Genomic DNA, 9,383 nt, shown 5'->3' with positions numbered 1-9,383 from the left:
TCATAGGTCATGTGTTTTTGCCGTGTATTCAAATCCATGTTTTTTTTTTTTTTTTTACTGAAAAGTTTTTTGTACCACTAGGAGGCATTAAATATTACACACAAACCCTTTCAGTTGTTACAAGTTTAACTTATTCACTGCCAAAATGGGTTTTCGCAGTTAATAGCGATAAATGGCAGCATAGCTGAAATTTATTTGGTAGTGCAACCTAGCTAGAATGGGGTTTTAACATCTAAAGCACACTTGTTACAATGCAGCTTGGACATTTACAGTCTACAGAAGCTTGCTTGAAAAATATTTTTTATGTTTTTCGCTGTCCATGGCAGTGTAACTAAATAGTATCATTCACATCTAGGGCACCCTAGCTAAAATGTATCTGAAGGTTATAGGCAAGCTAAATAATTTTGACATCCATGACTGTTGATGGAAGTGAATGAGCTACAGCCCTAGGGTGTAATATTTGATAACTAGATGGCACTGTTGTCTAATGTGAACGAAAACCTGTGCCTCAACCAGCAGCAAAACAACAAACACGGCGGCACCTTAGGTAGGGATTCCAATATGTAATAGAAATACAAATCTCTACCTATATTTTTTTATAGAAATTAACATTGGTATGATAGTTATTTTTTTCCTCCCTAGTATTCAAATCAATGTTGTTGTTTTTTTGCTGAAAGAAAGTTTTTTTTGGACCACTAGAAGGCACTAAATATTACACACTCCCTTTAAAACTTTGTCAACAGGTTGAATCATAACACTTTTAATAATTGACAAATAATGTTAATAGCCTCTTTACCTGCACATAATTATATATGACACAACAACTTTTGGAAGATTTTTTTTCTCTTGTTTCAAATATTCTGCCTTTTCTAAGTTAGAAGTACTTTTTATGATATAAAGATGAATTTGAAAGTAAAATTAAAGACCATAACCTAACATGAACTTTAATGCTCCTGAATGATGATAAAATGACAACTTTTCCTAAATGGGTTACGTTTAATGTATTTAGATGTATTTCTAACCCATTAGGGCAGGGGTCGGGAACCCTTTTGACTCAAAGAGCCATAAAAGAAAAATATATTAATTTTATTTTGGGAAAGAGCCACACCATATATTATGAGACAAATTTACTAAATTGCTAAACCTGCGCCCCAGACAAAAGCTTAGTCTTCAGCGCATTTATTTTTGAAGATTTGATAAAAATTATGAAGAGAGAATAATGCCAGAGCCCGTGTCCCAAAATCAACAAACATACCACTTTAAACTTGTCTCTTTCTTGCAATTACTCAAGGTCGGTTAAACTCATTTTGACCCTTTTTTCTTACATATTGGTTTCAAAACCAGATGCAAGCAGTTATTTTGTAAAAACGTCACAACATTCTGCAAACAGGGAGCCAGATGTGCTTACCTTTGGCGCAGACGGCATAGGGCGAGAGATGGGAGGGAGTGCTTGCACTTTTTGCATAGCTCCACCCATCCCTCTCACTCACCCAATCAAATAACTTTAAGTTCTCTTTCCGGTGTTTTGGCGTATTTACAGTTTGTTCTGTGGATTCATCATAAGGTATCTGAACACTGAACACAGATTATACAGTGAGCTTTTATAGAAAGGATTCTTTAGCGTTGTACAGCCAAAACGAGTTTTTTTTTTGTTTTTGTTTTTTTGTGACACCTGCACTGTAAATTGTAGTGAAAAACGTGCCCTATATATTCTGAAAAGTACTGCTTGTTTAATTCAGTTTTGGTTTGGCTTTGCGTGTATCTGAACAGGATTAATGGCTCAAGTTTTGAACGAGATGGAGAAAATTTGCATGCAATCAATTTTGTATCTGAGCCACAGGTACTCATAAAAAGAGCCATAGGTTTCCGACCCCTGCATTAGGGTGATTCCCAAGAGGGGTATTGTGTAAACGTTGGGCCATTTTAAGTGCTATACATTAGCGGCAATGTTCCCTCTAAGCTGGATGTGTGTGCAATTGTGTTCTATCCAGACATTGCCAGCGCACAAGAAAATATATCCAGTGCTAAAAATCAGGGCTTGAAATGAAATGAAATGATCTGCATTTATATAGCGCTTTTCAAGTCAATGACTTCCCAAAGCGCTTTACATTGTGCTTCACATTTCCCAATAGCGGCCGTGATCTGTGCAGCCATGTAAGGCGCTAACCTGCTTATTGGGGGTAATTGGGGGTTCAATGTCTTACCCAAGGACACTTCGACATGTAACACGGACAAGCCGGGATCCAAACTGGGATCCCTTAATCCTAAAACGATCTTTCTACCTCCTGAGCTACTGCCGCCTCAATGAAAATGTATATCCGGACAGAATTACAATGCATGTGGGTAAAAACAACGCAGGTTCCCTCTTTGTGTTTTAAATGTGGTATTTTAAAAACATTTATAGGAAAATATCAATTTGAGATTGAGTAAATGAAAGTAAGTGCGCATGTGAACTGGAGCTGGAAAGAGGAGAATGGGGCGAGGATAAAGGAGATCGTCCCCGCTGTTGAACTGTACGTAACTTTCAGTAAATTTCTGCCTTTGCGTTGTGTGTTAAACTTTATTATTTCTACATGACCAAGGGTATAAAACGACTTGACATTGTCAAAAGTCACAAGAGTCTGACGTTTCACATTTACATAAAAAATATTTTTGTTGTACTGTATGTTGCTGAAAAATCTGGTGTTATATTCAGGTTATTTGCAAATACAACCCCTAGCAAAAAGTAAGGAATCACCAGCCTTGGGCAAGCCCTCACTCATACATTTTATTCTGTAGAAAAAACTCAGATCACAAACATGAAACAATCGTAAGGTCATTCCAAAGTGCAACATATTGGCAATCAGAAACACTAAAATAAATTAAGATAAAACATTGCAATGGTCAGTAAATGTTACTTTTACAGAGCAAGTGCAGGGAAATAATTATGTACTCACTGAATTCTGAGGGAAAAAATATGGAATCAGTACATTTTGTGGAAAATAAGGACACACCCAGTCAATTTCCTTTGCTTAATTGGGCACCTTGCTTCGATTAAGTCTGCTTGTTATCAGCAGTTAAAAACAGTTCAGTTATCACGCCTTGTTTTTTTTTAAACAGGCAGTCGCAGGGCACACAGGAGCAGACAACTCACTCGCTCATTCACACCTAGGAGCAATTTAGACCGTCCAATACACCTGACATGCATGTTTTTGGAATGTGGGAGAATCCGGAGTGCCCGGAATAAACCCACGCAAGCATGGGGAGAACATGGAAACTCCACACAGGAAGGTTCAATCTCATGACCTCAAAACTATGCCGCACACACGCTAACCATTGCGCCACCGTGCTGCCCCCAAAGTCCATCTAATCAACAAAATACATTTAATTTAAAAGTAGATTATTAATGTAAATTCAAGTGGTTTAATAAACAATAAAAAATAGTATAAATCAATGGAATAAATTAAGCACATGTAGTACCAAGTAGTAGTAGTGTGTGTGTTTGTGTGTCTGTGTGTGTGTGTGTGCGTGTGCGCGCCTTAATTTATATGCACTGCGCATACAGCACAGTAAAAAGCCTTTTAATATACTATAATTTTTAAAACCGTAAGCTTGAATCATAGATGCTGTGAATGCTTGAGGATAATAATAATACGCTCTGAAATTGTTTATTTGATGTTGAAAATGTCAGGAAAAAATGTTAAAACGTCATATCGTCACGTCATATTGTCAAATATAAAAAAATTGTGAACATGCTTGATGGCTGTGTTTTGCTGCTGTTGGTGTCAGTGGATTTGTTCAGACCGAGGACAATCGACTTTGGCCTGGACGGATCTTTTGACACTAACAAAGATGTTATATAATGAAATTGTGAATATGTTTGATTTTCGAGAAGGTTTGTTCAAACCTCACTTTGTGTTTGCTGTTAAAAACGTAATATTGGAATATAATATTGTGAATGTGCTTAATTGCTCTTGAGATTGTCATGATTGTTTTCTGTTTTTAGTGTCAATAAATTTGTTCAAACCCAAAAATTTTTTTTACTTCAAAGCAGTTATCAGGACACCCAAGTTTGCTGTAAACCGAATATAAAACAACAATAAAACAAGAATAAAACAAGCAAGTAATAAATACTTGTAACGAATAAAACCTAAGTTAAAACTAGACAATTCCTGAGGCAAGTGGGAGAGAGATGGATCTGGAAGATGATGGTAGAGAACCGGTAGCGTTGAGTTGTTTGAATTCTGAGTTAGCAGAAAGTTATTAACTCAGAGAGATGTATTTGTAATTTTTAACTTGGTTCTGTGGGGGGACTAGCATGTAGCCGTTAGCCTAATTTGTAAGCATGAAGCAGTTAGCATGTAGCAGTTAGCATGAAGCTATAACAATTAGACGTTATCATAATTTTTCAGCATGTAGCTGTTAGCATAAATTGTCAATATTTAACTGTTAGCAAGTAGCCGTTAGCATAATTTGTTAGCATGAAGCATTTATCATTTAGTTGCTATGCCAGCCCAACTCATTACTGTGATGTCGTGTAATACACTCCCCTTCCTGCGGTGTCGCTGTATACTAATGCGCAGCCTTGTAATTGTGCTTGATAACTACCGAAGAAGTTAAGTAAACACTCTATGAATGTACCGTCCGTGCCTGTCTCTGAATCCGACTACAACCCTACCACATACACAACATATTTGGAAAGGTGTGGAATGCTTTCCACCTTGCCCATTCTTCCACCTGTGCTGCTGATTGTTGTTGTTGTTGTTGTTAGATCGCTTCAAGTCGTCTAAAGATGATCTTTAGGAACGACATGGAACGCTTCGGTTGTGTTACGAGTTCCGCGAATTCGGATCCAACTGCCCATCGTTGACGGTCCGCGATGAAGGCGGGGCAATCGACCCATAGGTGTTCGGCCGATTCCTCGCTCTCCCCACAAAGTCGAAAGCGGATGAGGTCTGTGCGTTCAGCTTTGGGTAGTTGTACCGAAGCGTTCGTGTAGCGGGTGGGAGACGCATTCGTCGGCCACGTGGCCGTCCACAGGACACCACGTGGAGGTTGCGTTCCTTGTCCTGCTGCTGATGCTTGCCTCCTGCCAAGCAACCTAGGTGCTGAGCCACCTGAACCTGAAACTGTGCCCTCACCACATCCCTCTCCTAGTGCACCGAGAATACGACATGCTCCTGCACGGCTTCAAGATTACGTGATTTAAAAAAATAAATAAATAAATAAAAAGATACAGAAAGATGTGGTGATGTCCCCCCCCCCCAAAAAAAGACATGATGAATGTTCATTGTTTTAAAAATTGTCATGTTTGTTTATGATGTGATCTTCATACAGTCTGCTTACGTTTACAAGGTTTACACACTTTTGCTTACCGATATTGACAGTATAGTTCCTTACATTATTGCTTACCTTTGATAAATATTTACCTCTAATCTGGTAATGAATATTGAAATGTATGTTTTCTATAAGATCATACTTACCGAAGAGTTATTGCGTATTTTAGATTAATGCTACTGTTTGTGTCCTATTCTAACAAAAAGGGAATATGTGGTGTCGTGTAATGCACTCCCCTTCCTGCGGTGTCGCTGTATACTAATGCGCAGCCTTGTACTTGTGCTTGAGAACTACCGAAGAAGAAGTTAAGTAAACACTCTATGAATGTACCGTCCGTGCCTGTCTCTGAATCCGACTACAACCCTACTACATACACAACAATTACCAACAGTGTTTACAGCTAGCATGAGTAAGCATTGCATCAGCCTGTAACAACTAATACTTGGGTTGGCTATGCCAGCCCAACTCATGGCAGTGTTTACAGCTAGCTTGTACACATAGCTGTTAGCATCTACTCGCTCTTTAGCATTCACCATTTACCCATGGTTAATTTAAATGTGGGTCAGTGACCCGCTTAAGCCACCTCTGGAAACTCCCTGGTTACCATGGCTACCCATTGAAATGAATGGGCCCCATGCATTCCGGATGGGACTCTCTCTCTCTATTCATTGTCTATGTCGCTTTTTTTCTCATTTGGCAGCTAATAGTGATGTCATGGTAACTCGTATTGGTGTAAAAAGCTATAGCACACGCTTCCCGATCGGGCCGGAACAAATCGTTGGGGTTCTCCAAAAACTCTGGGAGAAGGAGCGAGCCAAACTTTTAGGGAAGAAGATATAATAATAATATTTTGGAGGAAAGTTGGCTTTGCCAGCACAACCCATTGCAGCTGTGCTGTTGAAGCCATCACAACTAATTAAAATGTAGGAAACTGACCGCTACATATTTACTCCAGTTCCATGTTGAATTCTTGAATGCAGAAATCACCGTTCGTTTCGGCAAACAAAGGGGACATTGCATATTGTAGTGGGTGTTTGGTATCCTTTTTAAGGGGAACATGCTTTTGCTGTGTTTTCATAGTCGGTATTGCTGAGCGACATTTTCGAACTTTTTCATCCTTAAACAACTTTTCCCCCCGCTAAAGTGGAATATGGTCACGTGACGAGGCTGCTACGTCTGATTGGTTAAAAGTGGTAGAGCCTGCCGAAGCTCTACGTCATAATAAAGACGCGTCTTTACGTGGAGGGGATTTATTAAGTAACGAAGTAACGACCTCTATGTTGCCTAATTTAGCGAAGTAAATATACCGTTTCTTTCTTCTCAAATTTACTCAAGTAAAAGTAAAAGTATAGGGATTCAAAATTACTCCTACAAGTTCAAAATTTCCTAAAACCTATTCAAGTGAATGTTATGGAGTATATGTACTCCGTTACTACCCACCTCTGCTTGGAGGGTTCCTGGACCAAGTGGATTGGCAAGAATCATGGCTCCAACAAGAGAGATGTCTCTTTAGACCAACGACAGGATAGACAAACTTCCTGAAGAAGGCAACTCCACTTGCATGGTTGCCATAATGCAAACAGCATAGGAAGGTTGTACAAGTTGAGCTTACTGGTAGGCCAAGGAAGACATGTAGGCGTCAAGACAAACAACCAAAGGCCATATGCCTTGAAAACAGAAAATGCACAACAAGACAAATGAAGAGGAAATAGGTAGAAGTTGGAGTCAATGTAAATGACAGAACTGGGCAAAATCGGCTAAAGGAAATGGGACTTTCTATAGGAAAGCTAAAAGGACACCATTGTTGACGCTTAAACACATAAGAACAAGACTGCAATCGGCTAAGAAGAGGCAATCATGGTCTGTGGATGACAAGATGAAGGTTATCTTCAGTGATGAGTCACGAATCTGCATTGGACAAAGTGATGACGCAGGAAGAAAACATCCAAATTCCCTCAGTCCTTAATGATATGGGGCTTAAAGGATTTTATATGATTGACTACAAGGTACATGTATTCAGTTCAATGCAATAAACATATTCACTGACTGCTTTAATTCAATGTACAATAGAAGGTCAGGCTGTGTGGAATGCATCAGACGTATTTCTGATAACAGAATGCCTTTGGTGCTGACGCAGAAGGCCAGATGCACGAGGCCAGACGTCGGGGCGCCGCTGGTATGCGAAGAATGTGGAGCCCAGCCGATACGCCTTCATGCGGGGAGAAAACCAATAAGAGAAAGCTAACGTTAACTGCAGATGACACATAGCCAATAGGATGTCTTTGCTTTGTTTGTGAAATGTATAAATGATCCCGGGCAACTTGGATGGGGGCCGGCTCCGATTGGATACACTTAGGTCTGCTGTTAGGAACAATAAACATCCGTCTCCGTGTGGTCCGTCTGGTCATTTCTCTCTCGAAAAACCAGCGGGCATAATTGTTGGATGAATGAGGGTCGTGTTTGGTTAATAGAATCAGACAACTAATTCGGACAATTTGGTAAACGGTAGATTTTGATTAAAAATTCCCAACAGGCTGCATTTCAGGCAAAAGCACTGGATAGATGGCTATGGTCATATATGCAATAAAGGCACAAGTTGACATTTTGGACATCTTTCTTATTCCTTCAATTGAAAAAAACTTTAAGGATGATTTACTCATTTTCCAAGATGCCAGAGAGCAAAAACTGTCAAAGCATTCCTTGGAGAAAGACGCATCCATTCAATGTCATGGCCTGCAAATAGCCCAGACCTCAACCCAACTGAAAACCCATGGTGAAAATTGAAAACTGTAAAGTACTTTTAGTTATTGTGCATTTCTCAGACTCATATGTTACAAATTAACTTGCTATGAAATTAACTTGTTTAACCTGTTTTTCTATTTTTGATACACAAGTAATCATTCACACACACACATAGTCACATTCAAAGATCCACGTTTTTCAGTCTTTTTCCATTGCATGTAATGTAATGCGCACGCGTGACTCCATTGTATGGACTGCGCATGCGAGACCTTTCAATAAATGCGCTACTGAAACCGCAAGTGGTCAGAAAGATCTGGTCAGCCAAACGGGCCAAGTTGCTGCGGATGGCGAATCGATCTCCTACTGCAGTAGCCTTTTTAAACTTCAATTCCTGCCTCTGCCTGAATTCTTTGGTCAGCCATGGGTTTATATCTTTATAGATTCAAGAAAAACAGACAATCTTTTTTCCAACACTATTTCAACTGAAAAAGTGGTATTAAATACAGCTCTGTTTTGTGCAATCAATTAAATAAATCCACAACATGTTATTATTCGGAAAAAATACCCTTTTTTAATTAAAATGTCATGGTTGCCACGCGCCAACTTGGCCGCGCCCGTGTGTTACATGGCTGCCATGGCGCCCACTTGGCTACGCCAGTATGTGTCACGGCTGCCGTGGTGCCCAATTGGCCCGCCCGTGTGGTACAGCTGTGCCTCGTTTAGAGATTGACTCTCCGTGTATATAAAGCTCAACGCGCTCTTGCTTCAGTGTCAGTCTTCCCCACAAAGACTGTTTTTCTGTGATATCTGCAGTCTGGTATTGTTCCCGTTTATTTTTGTACTGTTTAATTTCGGGGTTCAGTTTTGTTTTCTGTCTATTCTTGTCCTGTTGGTTAGTTTTTCCAGTTTTGGTTCCCGTCCAGTTTCTCCTGTTTATTTTCGTTACCCTGATTTGTTATCGATCTCGTCGGTCTCTGGCGTCCTGTCCTTCCACGCCAGACTGGCTTCCTACCGTGCATGACTCCCCATTTCCCATAAAATAAAAAGCTTGTGTGAGAACGTCACGCGATTGGGTCCTGTATCTGTTTTGGTTCTGACATTAAAAATAAATCTCATGTAAAAGTTGTTTTAAAAACAACTGACATGGTTGCCCGTGCAACCTTTTCACTAACAATCAATTTATTAAACTGTGAAAAAATAATTAAGCATTTCAGGAAACTCAGAAAAATGTAACTTTATTTGATCTCAGGTTTTAGACATGTTTGATGATAATTTGGCTGCCACACGCTGAATTGATGTTTATCACTGTTATTCCAAGCAATGCT

The 9,383-nt window shown here is 39.6% G+C and overlaps 2 long non-coding RNA genes across 2 annotated transcripts; both read left to right on the top strand.

The window, feature by feature from the left end:
* Window positions 1-4,614: 4,614 nt before the first annotated feature.
* On the top strand, window positions 4,615-5,645 carry LOC148370405 (uncharacterized). Its single transcript, XR_015849911.1, has 2 exons — window positions 4,615-4,681; window positions 4,751-5,645. It is a non-coding gene; the product is annotated as an uncharacterized LOC148370405 (long non-coding RNA).
* A 1-nt stretch (window position 5,646) lies between these two features.
* LOC148370404 (uncharacterized) lies at window positions 5,647-7,708 on the top strand. The gene is made up of 2 exons (XR_015849912.1): window positions 5,647-7,322; window positions 7,387-7,708. It is a non-coding gene; the product is annotated as an uncharacterized LOC148370404 (long non-coding RNA).
* Window positions 7,709-9,383: the final 1,675 nt, after the last annotated feature.

The sequence above is a fragment of the Urocampus carinirostris genome, chromosome 3 (assembly GCF_059441175.1).
Source record: "Urocampus carinirostris isolate Australia breed hairy pipefish chromosome 3, RoL_Ucar_1.0, whole genome shotgun sequence".
Lineage (NCBI taxonomy): Eukaryota > Metazoa > Chordata > Actinopteri > Syngnathiformes > Syngnathidae > Urocampus > Urocampus carinirostris.
This window is presented reverse-complemented; position numbering and strand designations above follow the sequence as displayed.